Source organism: Lygodium microphyllum, chromosome 29 (genome assembly GCF_053477565.2).
Source record: "Lygodium microphyllum isolate KBCC chromosome 29, Lygodium_microphyllum_v1.1.10, whole genome shotgun sequence".
In the NCBI taxonomy this organism is placed as follows: domain Eukaryota; kingdom Viridiplantae; phylum Streptophyta; class Polypodiopsida; order Schizaeales; family Lygodiaceae; genus Lygodium; species Lygodium microphyllum.
Window position 1 is genome coordinate 90,148,123 of NC_141163.1, and position 19,893 is coordinate 90,168,015.

The window sequence follows — 19,893 nt, forward strand, 5'->3', positions numbered from 1 at the left end:
TGCCAAGCCAAGGGGTCCTTGAGCTCTCGCCATCTAGAATCCTAGACATTCGAGAAAATAGATCGAGGAGTAGAATCCTCAAGGAGTACCTCATCTAGTGGAAGGACTTTCCAGAAGAAGATGCCACATGGATTGACAAGAATACTCTCAACCAAAAATACCCCCAATTCCTTTTGAGATGAGGACATCTCGATCCCCTTAAGGAGGGAAGAATGTAACAATCCCATCAAAATTACCCCCTAATAATAATGATTAAAAAAAAAAAGGATAGATCCCCCCTCACGCCGCCAACTGGCGGTGGCGAGGGGAGGGGGGAAAGGCTGTCGTGATAAGGGAGGGGGCCACCACGTGGCATAGAAAGGCCAGGGGGAGGCTATCGTGACATCTACGCGAGGGGGGGCTGACATTACTAATCCCCTCCCCCCCCTATTACCTATATAAACCCCCAGGGGATGGGAAGGCTGGGGAGGGCACGACGCTGCTCCTCGAGTAGAGAAGAAGAGAGGAATAAGAAGAAGAGAGAGAGTGAGTGAGTAGAGAAGAAGAGAGGAATAAGAAGAAGAGGGAAAGAGTGAGTAGAGAAGAAGAGAGGAATAAGAAGGAGAGGAAGATAGAGAGTAGAGAAGAAGAAAAGAATAAGAAGAAAGGGGGAGAGAGAGGAGAAGAAGAAGAGAAGAAGGAGGGTAATAGAAGAGAGAGAGAGAGAGAGAAGGAAATTGTTTTTTCTTCCCTCGTTGAAGAAATCGGAAGTCGCCATCTCTCTTTCCTTCCCCCCCTCTTGGAGAAAATCCTCGTAGACTAGTCCCTTCAGGGAGGAGTTGTCTCTCCCGTAATCTGGGTGCATAGCTGCAAAGCAAAAGCCAAATCATAAAATGCCTCCCAAATGAAGTAAGGTCCAACCAAACACAAATCCCACCTCAACCGATGGAGCCATAGGGCAAGAAACTGCGTCACTTGGTAATCAAATGCATTCCATTCACCCTACCGTGATGGGGAGTCTTAAGGACATAGGTCGGCTTCATTGGAAATGGAAAACTATTCGGCAAACATCTATCATAACTAACCACCATTTAGTATACATCATTTTATCATATTGGAAATCATATGCATGCAAAAGAAGATGCCAAGACCTTTTTGATCATGCTCATAATACTTCAGATTATGCACTAATGTTAGCATGCTTAAAAATGGGTTGTTGAAACACTTATGCATATTCGTCAATTAAGCAAAAATCGTACTTTCTTCTTTGCATCAAAAAATTTGTGAAATTGGAAAGATAGAAGTGATGGTTTGAATCAAGTACATAAAATTCTTGAATTGGTATGATGACGTTTAAGTATATCTAGGCCATTGCAAGACTAAAACAGGTAATTGACTCGTATAGACTTTCAGAGGGAGTGTTCGTTTTTGCCTTAGGATTGATAGCTTTACGTCCTCCACCCCAATATATATATATATATATATATATATATATCCACCTCTCTGCCCATAGGGCATAGTCCCATTCTGGTCCCCTAAAACGGCATGAGTCGGGGTTCTAGCCTAACGAATTCTAAGTGTCGGTTGTTAGAAAATTCTTGTGAGAAGCCTCCTAGTTCTCTGGGACCACCTTGCCGTAGGACAAACCCATCGGGGGTTCTGCCCTCCCGCTTCCCTCACTTGGCGTACTTTAGTTGTCTAATTAGTCCTATCACTTTTAAGTGTGACATGTAAAAACAGCTTCCTTAATTAAACCTTTTTAGAGGACATGGTTCGTTCACGTATTCTTATTGCATTGACACAAAAACAAATTCAAACAGTTTCCCTGGAAGCACTTAATATTAGCAAATTATCAAAGTTACAAGTCTTGTTCAAAAAGGACAATATTCGCAATCCATAAGGATGCACTTTAATTCCATCAAGTTTTCGCCATGCACTAGTAATAAGGGCCCCTCAAAAATCTATTTTGAGTCATGCAAATCATTTGAGTAGGGCCCAAGGGAAGGGAATGTATAGCTAGAGCCCCCCTGTCCTCCTATGTTCAAACCAATCTGCGGAGAGACCTCTTATGGCATGTTTGGTCCATTTTTCCGTCACGGCTATTTAGAACCCCCTTCCCCTTGGCTAGGGTTGGCGGCCAACTAGGGGTGGTTTGGTGTGCCCTCCAAAAGTTCAACCTGATTCACTATACTCATTTATGAGTTTGGGGTTACACAATCTCTTTTAAAAAAAAGAAAAAGAAATAGTATTCCTACATTTACAAGAACAAACAAAGGTGCAAGTGAGTGCTCGAGACATTTGCTAAGGTGGGGTCCCTCTCTTGACCCAAGCGTTGTCCTTCATGCCTTAGTAGTAATTTCCAGTATCCTCCAAAGGGTAGGGAATATCTTCGTTCCATCCCCCTATGAAGTAACCTTAGATTGTCTTAGTTTCTTTGAAACCCTAAATAAGTTCAGTTGAGCCCTGTCCTTGCGTGTATAGGGTTCATTTATATTGAAGGGCTCTTGAACAAATTTTTGTATTTCATAAGTGCGGTTGATAGTTATCTTCAAGATGAATCCCCAGCAACGCAACTAAATTGCTCATGATGCCATGCAATTTGGAGGCGTAAATGCATCCCTCTCGTTTCCCATTCTCTTTGAACCAAGTGCGGCATGGGTCTGCTTCGGCTTGGTTATCTCTGTGTAAAGTAGGATGACCAACACCCATGCTAGAAAGCTGTCGGGAGACCTTAACCACTAGGGACTCAAGTTCAGGTCGATCCTAGTGGATTTGGCTGTAAACATTCCATTGCGAGGCGGACTCGAGAAACCCTAGGTGACAAACCCCATGACATTCCATGAGAATTCTGAGCAGCATTGCTTAGACTCAACGGACTGCTAAAAACATGCTTGGACAGTCGATAGGCTGCATGTTTACACCTACACATAGACAGAAAATGATGTTAGCATAATCAATATAATGATTTAGGTAAACCACAACAACATAACTTTGAAAAAAATAGTGCTAATTAAAATGCATATGGTAAAGTATCTTTAAAAGTGAATCATCAATAAATTGAGCAAGTGGATGCAAATACGACTTGGCCTATGGCCCCATGTCAAGCTCTTGGCATAAGTCGACATACACTGGAAGGTCTATAGATAGGTCACCACAGAAAGAGGATTCCACGTCATTCTCAAAAAATTCATGGGCTCTTCTCTCTTCGTTTACATTACCCGTACATGTCTCCTCTACATGCTCCAAGCCCTCTTTGCCCTCCACACTCTACAACATCAATCCCTCCACCTGCATATTCTCCTCATCTACGTTGGAACATTACTTTCATCATACACTCATGCACTCTAAGGTGTTGATGGCACAACATATCACCATCAAGGTTGTGGGGATTTGGATAGAAGATTACATGTTCAATATCACATATAAAAGTGAATCAACATTTGTGAGTGTTTCGTATCATGAAAAATTTAAAAAAATAGATCATGTGCATGTTCAGAATAACCTAGTAGGATAAACGTATCATGTAGGTCTTTCCATCTTTTCTCGCAATCTATTTCTAGAAATCCAAATGGACCTTACAGAATGGTTTTTCCAGCTCCTTCTAAAGTACTTTTAAGGACATATAGTGGTTTAAAGTATTTTAAACCACTATACATTAAATATGATCATGGAGAAGTTGCGGTAATCCAGTAACATAACACTTTGCAACATTCCAAAATACTCTATCTCATCTACTATGGTATCAAGATCTGTGGGCTGCCATTGGCTCTCTTGGTCGAACGTTGCCATGACACCACAATCCATTGTGAAGTGCATTTTATCGATGTGCTCAACACGAAAATGTTGGTTGCATGACTATGTCCCATTGTAGATTTTGTATTGTACATCAAAATGGTTAGATTAGTTATTATACATAAAATCTAGATATGATATCAAATAAAGCACATGATCACCATTGAACTACATCCCCTCAAGAATTCCAACTCATCTGTAGAGACCTCTACCCGTTCATAAGAAGATGTGATCAAAGCTTCATGCAACCAACTACACAGACATAAATCGTGACATCTGCTTCATGCTCTCCCTTGAGATATTGAATGGCTCAATGGCATGTAATGCATTGAAATTCTAATCGTGCACTCTCTTGCTCTTTTCTAGTCTACTTGTAACTAGCGAGTCGCTTCTCCATGGATGCATGATGTAACATACAAAAACAAATCTCTTTCTCCTCCATGGTAGCATCCATCATTTTTTCTATCCCATGTCCAACCACCACATCTTTGGTCACTCTATCATCACCCTTTAGTGACCATAGCGTATTGTTGTTTGAATCCATCTTTGATGATAGCCACTATGAAATATGCACTAATGCCTCTGACACTAGCCAACTTTTGGCCATGCTACTTTCTAGCCAAGCTCATTGTCACACAAAGTCTTTCAGAGTTTTCATGAACTGCTCTAATAAGAATATTCATCATGTATGGATGGGTCCCACAATCTCCACTTCATCTAATGAGATGTACCAGGAGGTGAGTTTATATTATAAGCATTCTCACGGGCATGTACTTCCCAAAGTGATAGACCATATCCATCGCTCCCCACCTTGCAAATTCAATGGAGGATATCTTGATGTTCGTCTATGAGATCCATTGCACTAAATTCGATAACTTATAAATTATTGGGCATATTTGTGGAGTGAGGAATCCCATGATCCCAATTGATAGTACAAACTATAAAAAATGGAGAGGCATTACGAACATCAAGTAGATACTAAATACCAAAATACCGCGATTAATTGCTATCAAGGTCGTGACAAATCTAGGATATCTCATGCTAATCATGGGATTTCAAACTTGATAGTTCATTGTCTTTAGAAAAAGCAGACTTGAGGGAATGCATCCTACCCATTGCGATGCAAATAGACATGATAATTTACTTCACAATGCGCTCTTCTTTAGTAGGTAGGACCCATTGAGGACGAGGTAGTTGTAAGACACTGTCATGCTTTGATTGTGGCCAAAGCGCCTCCATCTTGCCTACATCCTTCAAATCCATTCATGCCCCTACAATGTCTCTCTTTCCTATGATATGGTCCCATAATAAGTTATCCATATTTTTGAAAATATGCATGGAATCCAAAAAATGGTTGATCTGTAAAAGTGGGTCCAATAGTACAGTAGCTCCTAGAGAACTGAGAATCATTCCATTCTGCTTGGATCTGACTCCTTGTGGATCATTTTCAATTGGTACCAGCTTTGCGCACTCATTCGTCTTCGAGGTTTTCTAAGAAAACATTTTCTTAGATCATGACCCTCTAGTAAGAAAGCAATACATCCGTGATATACCATCTTCTGCATGATTTGTGACCTTCTGGATTCTACTTGTGGCCCACACAATGGACATGCATGATAACATGAGGTAACTAGACCTGCCGCAATATCCATATCTAGTCAACACAAACTTGAACAAGCCATGTTAGGAATCAACAATGAGAATAAAAGACCACCTACCTAAGCACTCCTTGAATCCCGAAAATTCAAGAATAGTCTATATAAGAATGACTTGTACATTAGCGGATCTTCGATCATCCTACTTGCTCATGTCTTCCACAATGACCCCCCTCCCACAAAATCTTGAGCGCATCAACTAATGGATAGAATTAAATGTCCATGTTCTTGACTTTCTAACATCCAAGAACAAGCAAGCTAAGAATCAGGTGTCATTTTGTGGTAGAAAGCCATGGCAGGATGTTGTATTAACAAGGACTACATGCCACAGAAATTTTAAGAAGTTGAGTAGAGGCTGAATGAATTCACACTATCCATAGCAAGACCAAGCTCAATATTCGTTGGCTCACATGCAAAGACTAGAAAGGTGAAGTTAATGTTGCTCCATTCACATGAATCTTCTAATATTTGTTGGACTCCATTTGGAATCTATTTTGTGGATATCACATTGTCAAGATTGCCATTCCTAATGTATAAAACATGTGACGTATATGTTGTATAGGTTGAAAGTATTTGAGAACCTTCTAAGGGACGGTTTTCCCTTACAAGTCATGTCGATATCTATGAGAACCATACATTTGACATATCTCCATAGCCATATAGTCTCCTCGAAACACCACACAATGGTTGACACATGCATGAAAGTTGTTATTGTCCATGCCAATCTTTCATAACACCAATCGTGCATCATTACAAGACTCAAGCATCCTATTTTTAGGTGATAATATGTGATATTTTAACAACCAAGAAAAAAACCAAAGCATCCTTAAAGAGCACAAGACATTTTTTTAATAATGGAGTCAAAAAATTCAACAGAGCATAGAATGTACCTAAACAACTCAGTCACACTCGCATCACTCCACCCACACTTTGCCTACACACTTAGGAGCAAAAGCATCATCTTCAAGCAAGATACTCAGCACCCATCATACAATGGTATGGATGCTTTCTCTCTCACTGGATCAGATGACTTGGTATCCATGGGCAAAAATGCATTGATCATTGCCTCCATCTCAGGCTCCAATATTGAAGGAAGATAAAAAAGGCCCATTATTTTCTCTAGTAGCAAGGGTATAGTCTGTGGTGGTGCACCCTCCAATTAGTGTATCAGCTTAGGCACTCCATCCATCGCATACCCACAAACTCTTCTAATGGGTTGCAATAAGTGCATTCCTTGGGATGAAGTGTCACCTTTCTATACAAATTTTCAAGGCACGTCTAATATTTTTGTATATATTCAATTACTATGAAAATGTAAAGCATGATTGATACATACTTTTCTTACCATTTTCTCAAAGTTTTAGATCACCTGGTCAATGATATTTGATTGAAACTCACCAAAGACTCATATGTGTTGTATGGACAAGCGTCGATCTTGTCTTGCCAACTTGCATTGAGTGCAAGGACACAGGACATGCTGATTAAGAAATTCCTCGTGATCTTGGACATCATGACCATCATCATTCTTCATTTGATATTTGTTATAATAAACAATATATTTTTGTTTCCCTTATTGATGATCTTCCTCCATTTTAATCTCTACTTCTCTTTCTTGATATTCATTCTTATATTTCTCACCATTCCTTTTTCCTCTGCCCTCTTTACTTCTCTCCCCATCGCTCTTTCTATCTCCCTTTCCCTTTCTTTGTTTGCCTCCTTTCATCTCATTGCTTCTCTCTTCCATTCGTGAATCTTATTGTTTTTTTTTTCTCTCTCTCTCTCTACCATCTCTCTAGTTCTCTCCATTCCTTAATTTCTCTCTTTACTCTTTATTTCTCTCCCCACACCTCTTTCTCTCTCCCTTTTCGTTTCTTTGTTTGCCTCCCCCTTCTCTCTCTCATGTTGTTTCTCTCTCTCTACTATCTCCTACTTCTCTCCATTCCTTTTCTCTCCCCTTCTCTTTACCTTTACCTGTTTTGTTTATCCTCCTCACTATTTCTCTCCCTCTTTCCCTTTCATTGTTTTCCTTCCTCCATCTCTCTTTGTCCACTCCTTTTCTCTCCATGTCTCTCTATCTTTATCTATTCTCCTCTCTATTTCTCTCCCCACCCCTCTTTCTCTCTCTTTCCCTTTTTTATTCTCCCTTCATCTTTCTTTGTTTCTCTCTCTCCCCTCTCTTTCTCATTTTTTCTCTCTCTCCCCTCATCCTCACTCCCCACTCTAACTTCTTTCTCTTTTCATTTCCCTTCCTTCTTCTCTTTATCTCTTTCCCTCCCCACTCTCACTCAACACATCTCATTACAATCAAAATCAAATATAGAAAATGAAAAACTTATAAAACAAGGACATTGAAAGACCCTCTCTCCCCACCTCTCTTTGAATCTCTCTTCTCTCTCTCCCTTTATTTTTCTATCATTCCATTCTCTCTAATTCTCTCATTGTTTCCATATTTCTCTCTCTCTCCCTTGCTTTCTATTTGTTGTTCTCTCTATTTCTCTATTTTTGTCTCTTTTCATCCCTTTTTCTCCCCCCCTCTCTCTCTTTTTTTTTTCACTCTCCTTCCTCTTTTTACCTCACCCTAATTTTCTACCTCTTCCTTCTCCCGCCCTCCTCTCTTTATTTCTCTCTTTCTCTTTCTTTCTTGCCTCTCTCTTTATTTCTCTTCTCCCCTCGTTGTTTGTCTTTGTCTCTTCTTTCCTTCATATCTTATTTCTCTCTATAACGATCTAATTCTATTTTCCTCCTTTCACGTGTGAATAGGGCATAGGGATAAAATTTTATATATATAAAAGCAATTTTTTTTAAATTTCCCCTCTCCTCCAGTCGGCTGGAGGAAGAGGGGATTAGTAAGGTAGGCAAGCTCCTTGCTGGAGCTTGCCAGGGCTTTGTGCGCATGCCCACTGACATGCAGGCGGGGGAGGATCCTATCCCCTCCCCCTATATAAACTAGAGGAGGCTAGCCTTAATGCGGGAGGAGAAGAGGCGTTGTAGCATCGTGAAGGGAGAGAGAGATTGAGGACGGTGATTCGCTGCTGCTGCCGTGAGTGGAGAAGAGGCACTGATTGCCACCGAATGTCACGACAGCATCGCCCTCTGCTGTCACAATTCGCGCCCCAGCCCGTCAACCATCGCCAAATCGGCATAGTGTTTCCCCCTCCCCCCCCCACGTGGCTCAGAAGCTTAGAAGCTTCTTAGGGGGAAGCTTCTTAGGGGGAAGCTTCTAAGGGGCTTCATAGGCCCCCTTTCCCCCCCCAATAAAAGTTGACCTTAAAGGTCTTACTTACCTCCCCCCGTGTCTTAAAAAACTCTCCTAAGCCCCCCTTCCTGTGGGCTTGGGATTACTTTTCCCCCCCAATTTCTTTCCTAAGGGCCTTAGGCCCCGTTTCTATAGCCTTTAAGGCTACTTTTTCCCCCCTTGGAGTTTCCCCCTTAGGGCTTTTTAGGCCCTTCATATACCCTTTTGTTTACCCCCTTAAAAATTCCTCTCTAAGGCTCCCTTAGGGCGTTTTCCCCCCAAAAAAGGTTACCCCTAAAAGGTCTTTCTTCCCCCCCCCCTCCCCTGGTGTTTTTTTAAAATCCCCCTTAAGCCATACAAAAATAACCCATCTAGCTCTCACATACCTTGTTTTTTTCCCACACGTAAAGGAAAGGAGAATGTTGAGGGTCATTTGACACTTTCCTTTCCCACTCAAAAGCCCTCCTAAGGGATTCCACACCTTTTATTCCTCGTTCGTGTGAGTCTTTACAAAGGCCATTAAGCCTTCCCCATGGCTTTAATAGGTCTTAGTCGTGAAAGATTTTGAAACACCTCGTTTCAAATTCCCTACTTCAAGGAGGAAGCCTTCTAAAACTGCTTTCGACGGAAGGTGCAAGTTATTGCAAAAGGAAGCCATGGTGGAATTTCAAAAAGGAGTTGTAAAGCTACTTCCACGACGGAAAGACTACAATTGCAATGCCTCCTAAGAAAGTCCAAGGCACAGCTACGAGAGGGTCGTCTCCTGGTATCCACATGGACATCTCACCCCAAGTCCAGGTTTTCATTCCTAATTTTTATTTGGTATTGTTATAATTAAATCGTGCAAAGGATAATTGTTGGAAATAGGATGCATTCTTCGTCTTATAGGCTTTAGAAAAATTAGCTCATGACGGAGGAATTTGGTCATTAAAATTTTCAATAAAACAAGCAAAATAAAGGAAGCATAAATGCATTTCTAGTAAATAGCTTTATGTAGTGCAATGAATTAAAAATTAGATTAATGCCCATTAAAATAATATACTTCGTTTAAGCCTAGAAGTATAAACTGCATATCGCATTATTAACCCATATCCTCTTTGCAATGAATCATTATGGAAAGTGCAAGGCATGAAATGATTCTTACGATGCATAACTCTAGGAAACTATCGTTTGTCAACTACATAAATTATCAAGTAAAAGGTTGCTTTCTTAGCATGAATTTTGTTCACAAAGTTATAGGAAGATTAGTTGGAATTAACCTCTGATCTCAAATCGATAAGTTAGGGTTGAAAAATCAATTTACGCATAGACAACGAGTCATGTGGAAATGATCACGTAATTATCTTCTAGAGTTAAACAAATTGGCATAAACCTAAAACACCTAAACTGCAGAGTACTCGTTTAGAATGAGTTAAATTCCAAGAAATTCACTAGGAAATTAATACGTGACCTAATCATGTGTATTGCTAAAACTGAAACTCCTATACCTTAAATACTTGCCCACATTCATTGAATGTAGGGACAGTGAAATGTAATTGGAAAGTGAACTAGGGTTTGTCCCTAAGAATCTTACGAGATGGAGCTTGGAACTCTAGGACTGACGACGTCAGCCTAACATAATCAGGAACAGATTGTTTTGTGACTCCGTTCAATGAGTAGAATAAGTCTCATAGTTCGACACGACACTTGTGCAGCAAGTGCGAAGTCATATGATCTTGTGATTGAATCACAAGGGAATGGCCAAATTATCGCAATGAGGTTGGCAAGATCCTTATGCAAGTTATCTTGCAAGAGGATGAGTAATCATCCTAATTTAGTATCTTTCTTGAGTAAAGAAGATTGATTGGAAGCTAAAGACTAGCTAATAAACTGAAATAACCTATGAACTTAAGGTTTGGCCAAGTTGGGTTAATAGGGTATGCCCTAAACCAAGATATAGGGGATCTTGCCAAGTTGCAAGTCATCCCGGATTGACTGTTGGATGCATTCGAAAGGAAAGATTCATTCCTTAGCAGTTTGCCAACAAAAATGATCAATGAAAATGTTTGTGCTTGCTACAGATTTTAGAGCACTCTTTGGCTTTGTTTGATCAATGAATTAAAAGATAAATTGATATCTATACTTCAGGTTGAAGGCCTGAAGGGAGAGGCAACTTCAATTACCCTCGACTACCTGCCTGACCCTAACGAAGGGGGTTGTTGGCCGCGCTGGGAAAGTGGACCAAACCCGCCGTGAGAGGTCTCTCCATTGAGCGCTACTTGGAGTAGGAGGACACTTGGGTGCCAGAGGGGGCTCTGGCCGTAAATCCCTTGCCTTCTCGGCATTGCACAATAGGCTAATGTGACTCAGGATTGGATCTCGAGGCCGGTATACTAGTCTACGGGCGGAAACTTGGATTGGTAATCCCTGTGGATTGCTGGATAGCCTTTGGGTGGATTGTGCATAAGCCTACGGGCTGGACTTTTTGTATTTCAAAGATAAATATGATAACTTGTTAATAAGGAACTTGTCTGATATTGTTTTTCTATGTCAAGTGATATGATTACGTGAAAGAACCACTACCTAGCGGGCTAATTAAAGAAGTTGTTTGTTACATGTCCAACTAATGTGCTAGGTAAATAAATAACTAAAACAACTCGAGGAAAGTGCGGTGGATGTGACCATAGGTCCGTCCTACGGATGGGTGGTCCCGGTTGGTTGGGAACTTTTCTCAAATCACGATGGACAGCAGGAAGATCGTCAAAGAACATGAACAAAAAAAGCATTGACCTAGAGTTACGATTGATCCTGATTTACGTTGTTTTAGGGGAATGGAATGGGACTATGCCTTATGGAAGAGAGGTTGAGCTTTGCATCCCTCTCGTTTCCCATTCTCCTTGAACCAAGTGCAGCGTGAATCCACTTTAGACCTGGCGTTTCTGTGTAAAGTAGTTCTCTTGGGTCCGACGCTAGTTGCCGTTAGGAAATGACCAATAAGGAAAACCCTAATTCAGGTCGATCCTAAGTGGGAATGGCTGGAATACTTCCGCTACGTGGCAGACGCGGTAAGCCCTAGATCGTAAACCCCGTAACATTCCATGGGAGTGCCGAGCGGAGCTTTCTAGACATCCTTTCTGATGGACTGCTAAGAGTGTCCTTAAGATACAAGTGGACATGTTACACTCTCTTCCTCTCCTTTCCTTCATATATCATTTCTCTATTCCTCTCTTTCTTTGTGACATTTTTCTCCTTTCTCTCTCTTGTTCTCTCTTCCTCTTCCTTCCTTCTTCTCCCTCCCTCCTATCCTCTCTCTCTCTCACTCCCTCTTTCAATGCATTTTAATACAAAGAAAAAAAATTAAAATACAAAAACCAAGCAAGAAGAGGCAATGTAAGATGAAATCTTTTATGCCTCTTCTTCATAGTATCCCTTCTTTCTCCCTTGTATACTCCTCCCTCTTCTTCACATATGGTAGCGGCGGCCGACAATAGTGGCGATGATGAGAGTAAGTATTCTAGATTCTAAGTCATCGTTCCTTGCTATCAATTTCCTTTGAGAAAAGTTCTCGACCAACCGGGACCACCCTTCCGTAGGACAGACCTATGGTCACATCCACCGCACTTTCCTTAGGGTTGCTTTAGTTGTCAAATTACCTATCACATTTAGTTTGACACTCAAAAATAGCTACCTTAATTAACCAATTATTCATCAGTTCCTTAATGTAATCTTAGCATTGACATAGAAAAACAATGTCAAGCAAGTTCTTTTTCAACAATTGATCTTATTTATCAGTCTTTGGAATACATCATATAATCCAGCCCGAAGGCTAATCTATAATCTGCCCAAAGGAAATCCATAATCCGCTCGAAGGGAATCCAGCAATACTCAAGGATTACTAATCCAAGTTTCTGCCTGTAGACTAGTATGCGGGCCTCGAGATCCGATCCTTAGTCATATCGGCCTCTTGTACAAGACACGGAGGCAAGGGATTTATGGTTAGAGCCCCCCTTGGCACCCATAGTCCTGCTCCAAGTAGCACCCATGGAGAGACCTCTCGCGGCGGGTTCGATCCACGTACCCGATGCGGCTAACAATCCCCTTGGATAGGGTCAGGCAGACAGTCGGGGGTAACTGATGCGGTCTCTCCCTCTAGGACTTCAATCTGAAGCATTAATTATTTTTCAATCTTTAGTTCCTTGAGCAAAGCAATACAAACAATGCTCCTAACTATACAAAATCAATCCAGTGGTCGTTTGTTTGGCCAACTACTAAGGTGTGAATTCTTCTCTCCAAATGCATCCAGCATTCAATCCGGGATCAATTGCGACTTGGCAAGATCCCCAAGGGTTTCGTTGCTTGTTTACCCTTTTATCCTTGGGTTAGGGTTTATACCCTATTAACCCAATTTAACCAACACCTTAGGTTCCTCAAATTAAGAAAGTAAATCTTGGGCAACCTCCTCACCCCAACTTGATTGGTCCATTGCTTGCTAGGCAATACATAACTTCCCTAACTTGGCAAACCGGTCCAAAGAAGGGTGATGCAGTAGGATTTCTACTCATCCTCTTGCAAATTAGACTTGCACTAGAACTTGCCAACCTTGTTCCAAGGAGTGGCAAATCTATCTTGTGATTTAAGCACAAAGCAATTGGACGTTTCAACTTGTTGCATAGGAGTCGCATCTGACTTGCGGGATCATTTCTCCCATCAAATGGCATTCCTTGGTCAAGAAATACGTTTGGTCAAGATGTAGGGTTTGGGAGTCCTCTTGACCCAACCCAACCCTAACCATACTAGGCCGACAACGTTTGGCCCTAGGGTTTCTAAACATACTAGGCCGACAACGTTTGGCCCTAGGGTTTCTAAACATACTAGGCCGACAAAGTTTGGCCCTAGGGTTTCTAAACTCAATCGGAAGTCTAGTATTAGGCAAATTTGCCCTAGGGTAAAAACCCTAGATCGTTATTGTATGGGTGTCCAATTAACCCTTACATTGCGTGAATGTGGGAGGACCTTTAAGGTCTAGATTATCAAGTCGATTTTTTCGAGTGCGATACTAAGCAGAATTTTAACGCCGCTTAGCTCTACCTAGCGCATTGAAGTGGTCATCATTTGAGTTGCGCCCTTACAACGAATTACCTAACTGATCCAATTGTCTTGCGACAAGAGGTGATCTTTCCTTAGAAAAGATGCAAATCCTTTTCCTAAGAGATGTAAATAATTGGAAAACATAACGTTCCATGCAAATATGTGATTCATAGACTTTTCCATCTATGCAATTAAAAGATTTCAATGATCATTTCTTTTCCCTTGCGCTAAGACTATAATGATGCAACGGAACCAAGCTTTAATGATTAACAATTTAGAACTAACTCGTATAGAAACCTACGTTGAGTTTTAACAAGAACTATACCTATAAACCCTTTGTCCAATGCATTGAATTCATGATTTCATATGAAATGCATCTTTTTCTAAAACAACTTCGATAAAGAATTTCATGCATGAGTGAATGTCATAGGACTATTTATTGACTTATTCCATCCTACAGCATTTAACCTGACTTAGAATGCAAGCATTCTTTCATGCAATAGGTAAGTTCATGGTTTCCTTTTCATGCAATGCAATTCTTTGGACAATATTCAATGACGTCTAAGATTAACCTTCATACGAATCACGTCCATGGATTTAAATCATAAGCACAACATGTGATAAAATTCTATCCTTCTTCTAATTTATGCATTATACATTCAAGGAGATTGCAACTTGGAAGTGCAAGCATCTTTCAAAGGCATGACATGCACTAACTTAGTAAAAGAATGGATAATTGCATTTAAAATTTCCAAATGTATTTAACTCAACTATGTATATTAAAGACATGCTTAAATGCATTCTTCCCATGAAAAAAATTAAACGTGCCTAATGTATTCCTTTTATGCAGGATTAATCTTCTAAGAACATGGGCATTGGGGTTCGAGGTATTGTCTCCACGTGTGTTCAAGGTAGAAACCTCCGTGTGAGCATCTCTCGCCATTTTCTTGGGAGCCATTGATGAGTCGAATTATGGTTCAACAACTCCTCTTTGGCTCTTTACGTGTTACGAATCCATTTTGCCCGATGTTTTCTCCTTCACGCAAGACACGGCCTTATAATCGCGATTGTTAAAGAAACCGAGATGGTGTAGACGAACAAGGCTTATGGAGGCCTTGTTTTAGAGGCTTCTAACGAAGCTTCCTGTCTTCTATGACAGCAATGTGACATGGAGAGAGAAAGTGATAGTGGAGGAGATGATGATGAGGATAATGATGAAGATTGATAATAATAATGATGATGATGGCAAGGTGGTGGGGTAGGCGGCAACAACGCAGTAGTAGGCAGCACATGGCATGAAGGCGGAGATGGCGGGCATCACAACTGCCTTCTTTTCTCTCCTCTCTCCCCTCCCTCAAGCTTGGGGAGGGGGTGGTTTTATGGGCTTTAAGGGGGGGGATAGCCACCCCCGTGGCATAATTGCATGCCTTCTCCCTCCCCCATGCTCTCCACCTCACAAGGAAGGACTTCTAACACTCCCTCTCCCCACCATGCATCGGTTGAGGGGAGGGAATTAATAGTAAAAAAATTTGCACCAAAATTATTCATTACCCTTTTGCCTTTCCCGTGAAGGGTGTTCGTGTGTGGTCTTGAGGGTTTTTTAGCCTCGGCCTCCTACACTTGATGCGGTGAGCTGTTAATTGAAGCACGCGGGGTAAGGACTTAGCCACTAACATTATTCCGTTGCGGGAGATGACTTAGCACTGCTTTTTCATGAGACGTGTAGTGGTCAAAATTCTTTAATATTTCGTACGGAAATATCACATTCTCTCCCCCTTAGAGGAATCGAGATGTTCTCATCTCGAGAGGAACTGGGGGTATTGTTGGTTGAGAGTACTTTCATCCATCCACGTGGCATCCTCTTCGTGATAATCTTTCCACTAGACGAGGTATTCTCTCAAGGTTGTGGATCTCAAATGTCTCTCCCTAACATCTAAGATCCTGTCAGGCCGTAGCTTAAGGACTCCTTGGCTAGGCATTACAACTTGTTGATCATCGAGCACGTGACTAGGGTTAGGCACATACTTTTTCAATAGACTGGTATGGAATACATTATGAACTTTTAGGTTTTTGGGGAGTTGTAGTCTATAAGCATTAGGCCCTAGGCACTTGAGAATCTTGTAAGGTCCACAATACCTTGGACTTAGCTTCTTGCATTTACCTAAGGATAGGGAACTCTTCTTTGGATGTACGTGAATGAAGAGCATGTCACCTCGAACGAAGGATCTACCTTGACGTTTTAGGTCTGCGTAAGCCTTTTGTCTATCCTTGGTGGCTTGGATGTCCTGTCTTATTGACTTGATTTGGTCATTCATATCTTCCAGCATCCGCGGTAGATGATCAGGGCTATGAGTTGAGTTTGTCAAATGTCCTTATTGAAGTCAAGGACATGACAAAGCACTACACGGATATGATCTCCGAAAAATATTGGCAAATAGCCATTGATGTTAATTTCTTAAAGAAATAACATAATCTGATAGGGAGTTGATGCCTCGAAGAGGGTGCACCCTCTAGATTTAGCTGCAAATGGTGTGGTGGGCAACATTATCCACATAATTTTCCAAATATTAAGTGTGATATTTGTGAGAAGTCTAGCCATTTAGTAACCACTTTTTGGAGCAAGATCAGCTCCCTCTTGCAAGGTATTCTGCAACCAGGGCCTATTAATCATCGTGCACAAGGAAACAATTTTCAGTAGGATGATGGGCCGAAGCAAATACTCCTCCAAAGGGGTAAGGATACTGTCGAAGAACTACCAGGTGGCAGTGGGGTGAGCCTCATTGAGGTTGTGTAGGTTAATGGCACTGAAGCTTCTAGACTATGTGCCGTAACAAGAGGCCAAAAACGTAGAGAAGGCGACAAAGATAATGTAAAACCTACTGACGGAAACCCTAGGTAGGATGAAAAAGGAACGCAATTTCTAAATCCTGACAAGGAAGGGGTGTAATATTTCCACACAAAATATTAAAGAATTTTGACCACTACATGCCCTGTGAAAAAGTAGTGCTAAGTTATCTCCCGCAACGGAATAATGTTAGTGGCTAAGTCCTTACCCCGCATGCTTCAATAAACAGATCACCGCATCGAGCGTAGGAGGCCGATGCTAAAAACCCACAAGACCACACATGAACACCCTTCACGGGAAAGGTAAAAGGGTAATGAATAATTTTGGTACAATTTTTTTTACTATTAATTCCCTCTCCTCAGCCGATTCATGGTGTGGAGAGGGAGTGTCAGAAGACCTTGTGAGGTGGAGAGCATGGGGGAGGGAGAAGGCATGCAATTATGCCACGAGGGTGGCTATCCCCCCCCCCCTTAAAGCCTATAAAACCACCCCCTCCCCAAGCTTGAGGGAGGGGAGAGAGGAGAGAAAAGGAGGCAGTCATGCTGACCGCCATCTCCACCTTCACGATGTGCTGCCGCCTACTGCTGCACTGCTATCGCCTACCCCACCACCTCGCCATCATCATCATTATTATCATCAATCTTCATCATTATCCTCGTCATCATCTCCTCCACTATCACTTTCTCTCTCCACGTCACGTTGCTCTCATAGAAGACAGGAAGCTTCTTTAGAAGCTTCTAAAGCAAGGCCTCCATAAGCCTTGTTCTTTTACACCATCTCGGTTTCTTTAAGAACCGCAATTATAAGGCCGTGTCCTACGCGAAGGAGAAGACATCGAGCAGAAGGGATTCGTAACGCGTAAAGAGCCAAAGAGGAGTTTCTTTGACTCGTCAATGTCTTCCAAGAAAATGGCAAAAGGCACTCACGTAGGAGTTCCTACCCCGAACACACGTGGGGACAATACCTCGAACCCCAATGCCCAGGTTCTTGGAAGATTAGTTTCGCATAAAAGGAATGCATTAGGCACGTTTAATTTTTTTCATGGGAAGAATGCATTTAAGCATGTACATTTGGAAATTTTAAATGAAATTATCCATTTGTTTACGAATTTAGTGCATGTCATGCCTTTGAAAGATGCTTGCACTTCCAACATGCAATCTCCTTGAATGTATAATGCATAAATTAGAAGAAGGATCGTGCTAAGAAGGATAGAGTTTTATCACATATTGCACTTATGATTTGAATCCATGGACGTGATTTGTATCAAGGTTAATCTTAGACGCCATTGAATATTGTCCAAAGAATTGCATTGCATGAAAAGAAAACTATGAACTTACCTATTGCATGCAAGGATGCTTGCATTATCAATCGGGTTAAATGCTGTAGGATGAAATAAGGCAATAAATAGTCCTATGACATTCACTCATGCATGAAATTCTTTATCGAAGTTGTTTTAGAAAAAGATGCATTTCATATTAAATCATGAATTCAATGCATTGGACAAAGGGTTTATAGGTATAGTTCTTGTTAAAACTCAACATAGGTTTCTATACAAGTTAGTCCTAAATTGCCAATCATTAAAGCTTGGTTCCGTTGCGTCATTATAGTCTTAGTGCAAGGGAAAAGAAATGATCATTGAAATATTTTAGCTACATAGATGGAAAAGTCTATGAATCGCATATTTGCATGGAATGTTATGTTTTGCAATTATTTACATGTCTTAGGAAAATGATTTGCATCTCTTCTAAGGAAAGATCACCTCTTGTCGCAAGACAATTGGATCAGTTAGGTAATTTGTTCTAAGGGCGCAACTCAAATGATGACCACTTCAATGTGCTAGGTAGAGCTAAGCCACGTTAAAATTCTTCTTAGTATTGCACTCGAGAAAACCGACTGGATAATCTCGACCTCAAAGGTCCTACCCACATTCACACAATGTTAGGGTTAATTGGACACCCATACAATAACGATCTAGGGTTTTTACCCTAGGGAAAAGTGACCTAATACTAGACTTCCGATTGAGTTTAGAAACCCTAGGGTCAAACGTTGTCGGCCTAGTATGGTTAGGGTTGGGTCAGGTCAAGAGAACTCCCAAACCCTACATCTTGACCAAACGTATTTTGGAGTGGCCAACACCAACAACTGTCAAAGAAATACGTAGTTTTCTTGGATTGATAGGATGGTACAGGGTCTTTATCAAAAACTATGCTTGGATTGCAGCACCTCTAACCGATCTATTGAAGAAGCAAACATCAATTGTATGGTCAACTACTGAACAATCTAGCTTTGAAAAACTAAAGCAAAGCTTGGTATCAGTACCTATCCTGAAACTTCTGGACCTTAGTAAGGAGTTTGAAGTGATAACTGATGTTAGCACGCTTGCCTTAGGATGTGTGCTTATGCAACAAGGTCATGCTGTAGCATACTCTTCAAGGAAACTGAAGAGCCATGAGAGAAATTATGCTGCCCACGATCTGGAGCTGTTAGCTGTCATCCATGCTCTCAAGCTTTGGAGACACTACTTGTTGGGCAACAAGTTTACCCTAGTGACGAATCATAAAAGTCTCAAATGGATCTTTATCCAAAATGAGCTCAACATGAGGCAACGATGATGGATGGAAGTGCTGGAAGAATATGATTTTGAAATCAAATACCAGCTTGCAAAGGAGAATGTAGTTGCCGATGCACTCAGTCACAAGGCTTTTCTAAATTCTCTGATTTTGCAAGATCCATCAACAGCCAGATCCCTAGCCATAAACGTATCCATGCCAAACAACCCAATACTTGAGCTAGCTAAAGAAGAGGCATGCCATTATCCAACCTATCAGAGATTGCTAAGGGAGATCCCTATCAAGGATCAAGACCCGAAGCTACAAGCAAAGTATCAAGAATTCTCTATCAATAGTGGACTTATCTACTATAGAACGAGATTATGTATACCGAAAAGCTAGTCACTCAAGCATAAAATACTTTGGGAAGCTAATGACTCCCATTTTTCAAGACATCCTGGCTATGCCAAGATCCTCAATGCAATCAGAAAGAGCTATTATTGGGAGAGGCTTAAAGGTGATGTTCTCAAATATATCATGGAGTGTTTGTCTTGTCAACCTATTAAGGCTGAACATGTCAAAATTCTAGGGAAGTTGCAAACACTTGACATTCCCCAAATGAAATGGGAATTCATTAGTATGGACTTTGTTGTTTGCTTGCCCCAAGTTCAGGGAGGATACAATTGCATTATGGTTGTGGTGCATATGCTCACCAAGGTTGCACACCTTATTCCCGTTAAGACAAACTATAAAGCCTCAGACATTGCAAGG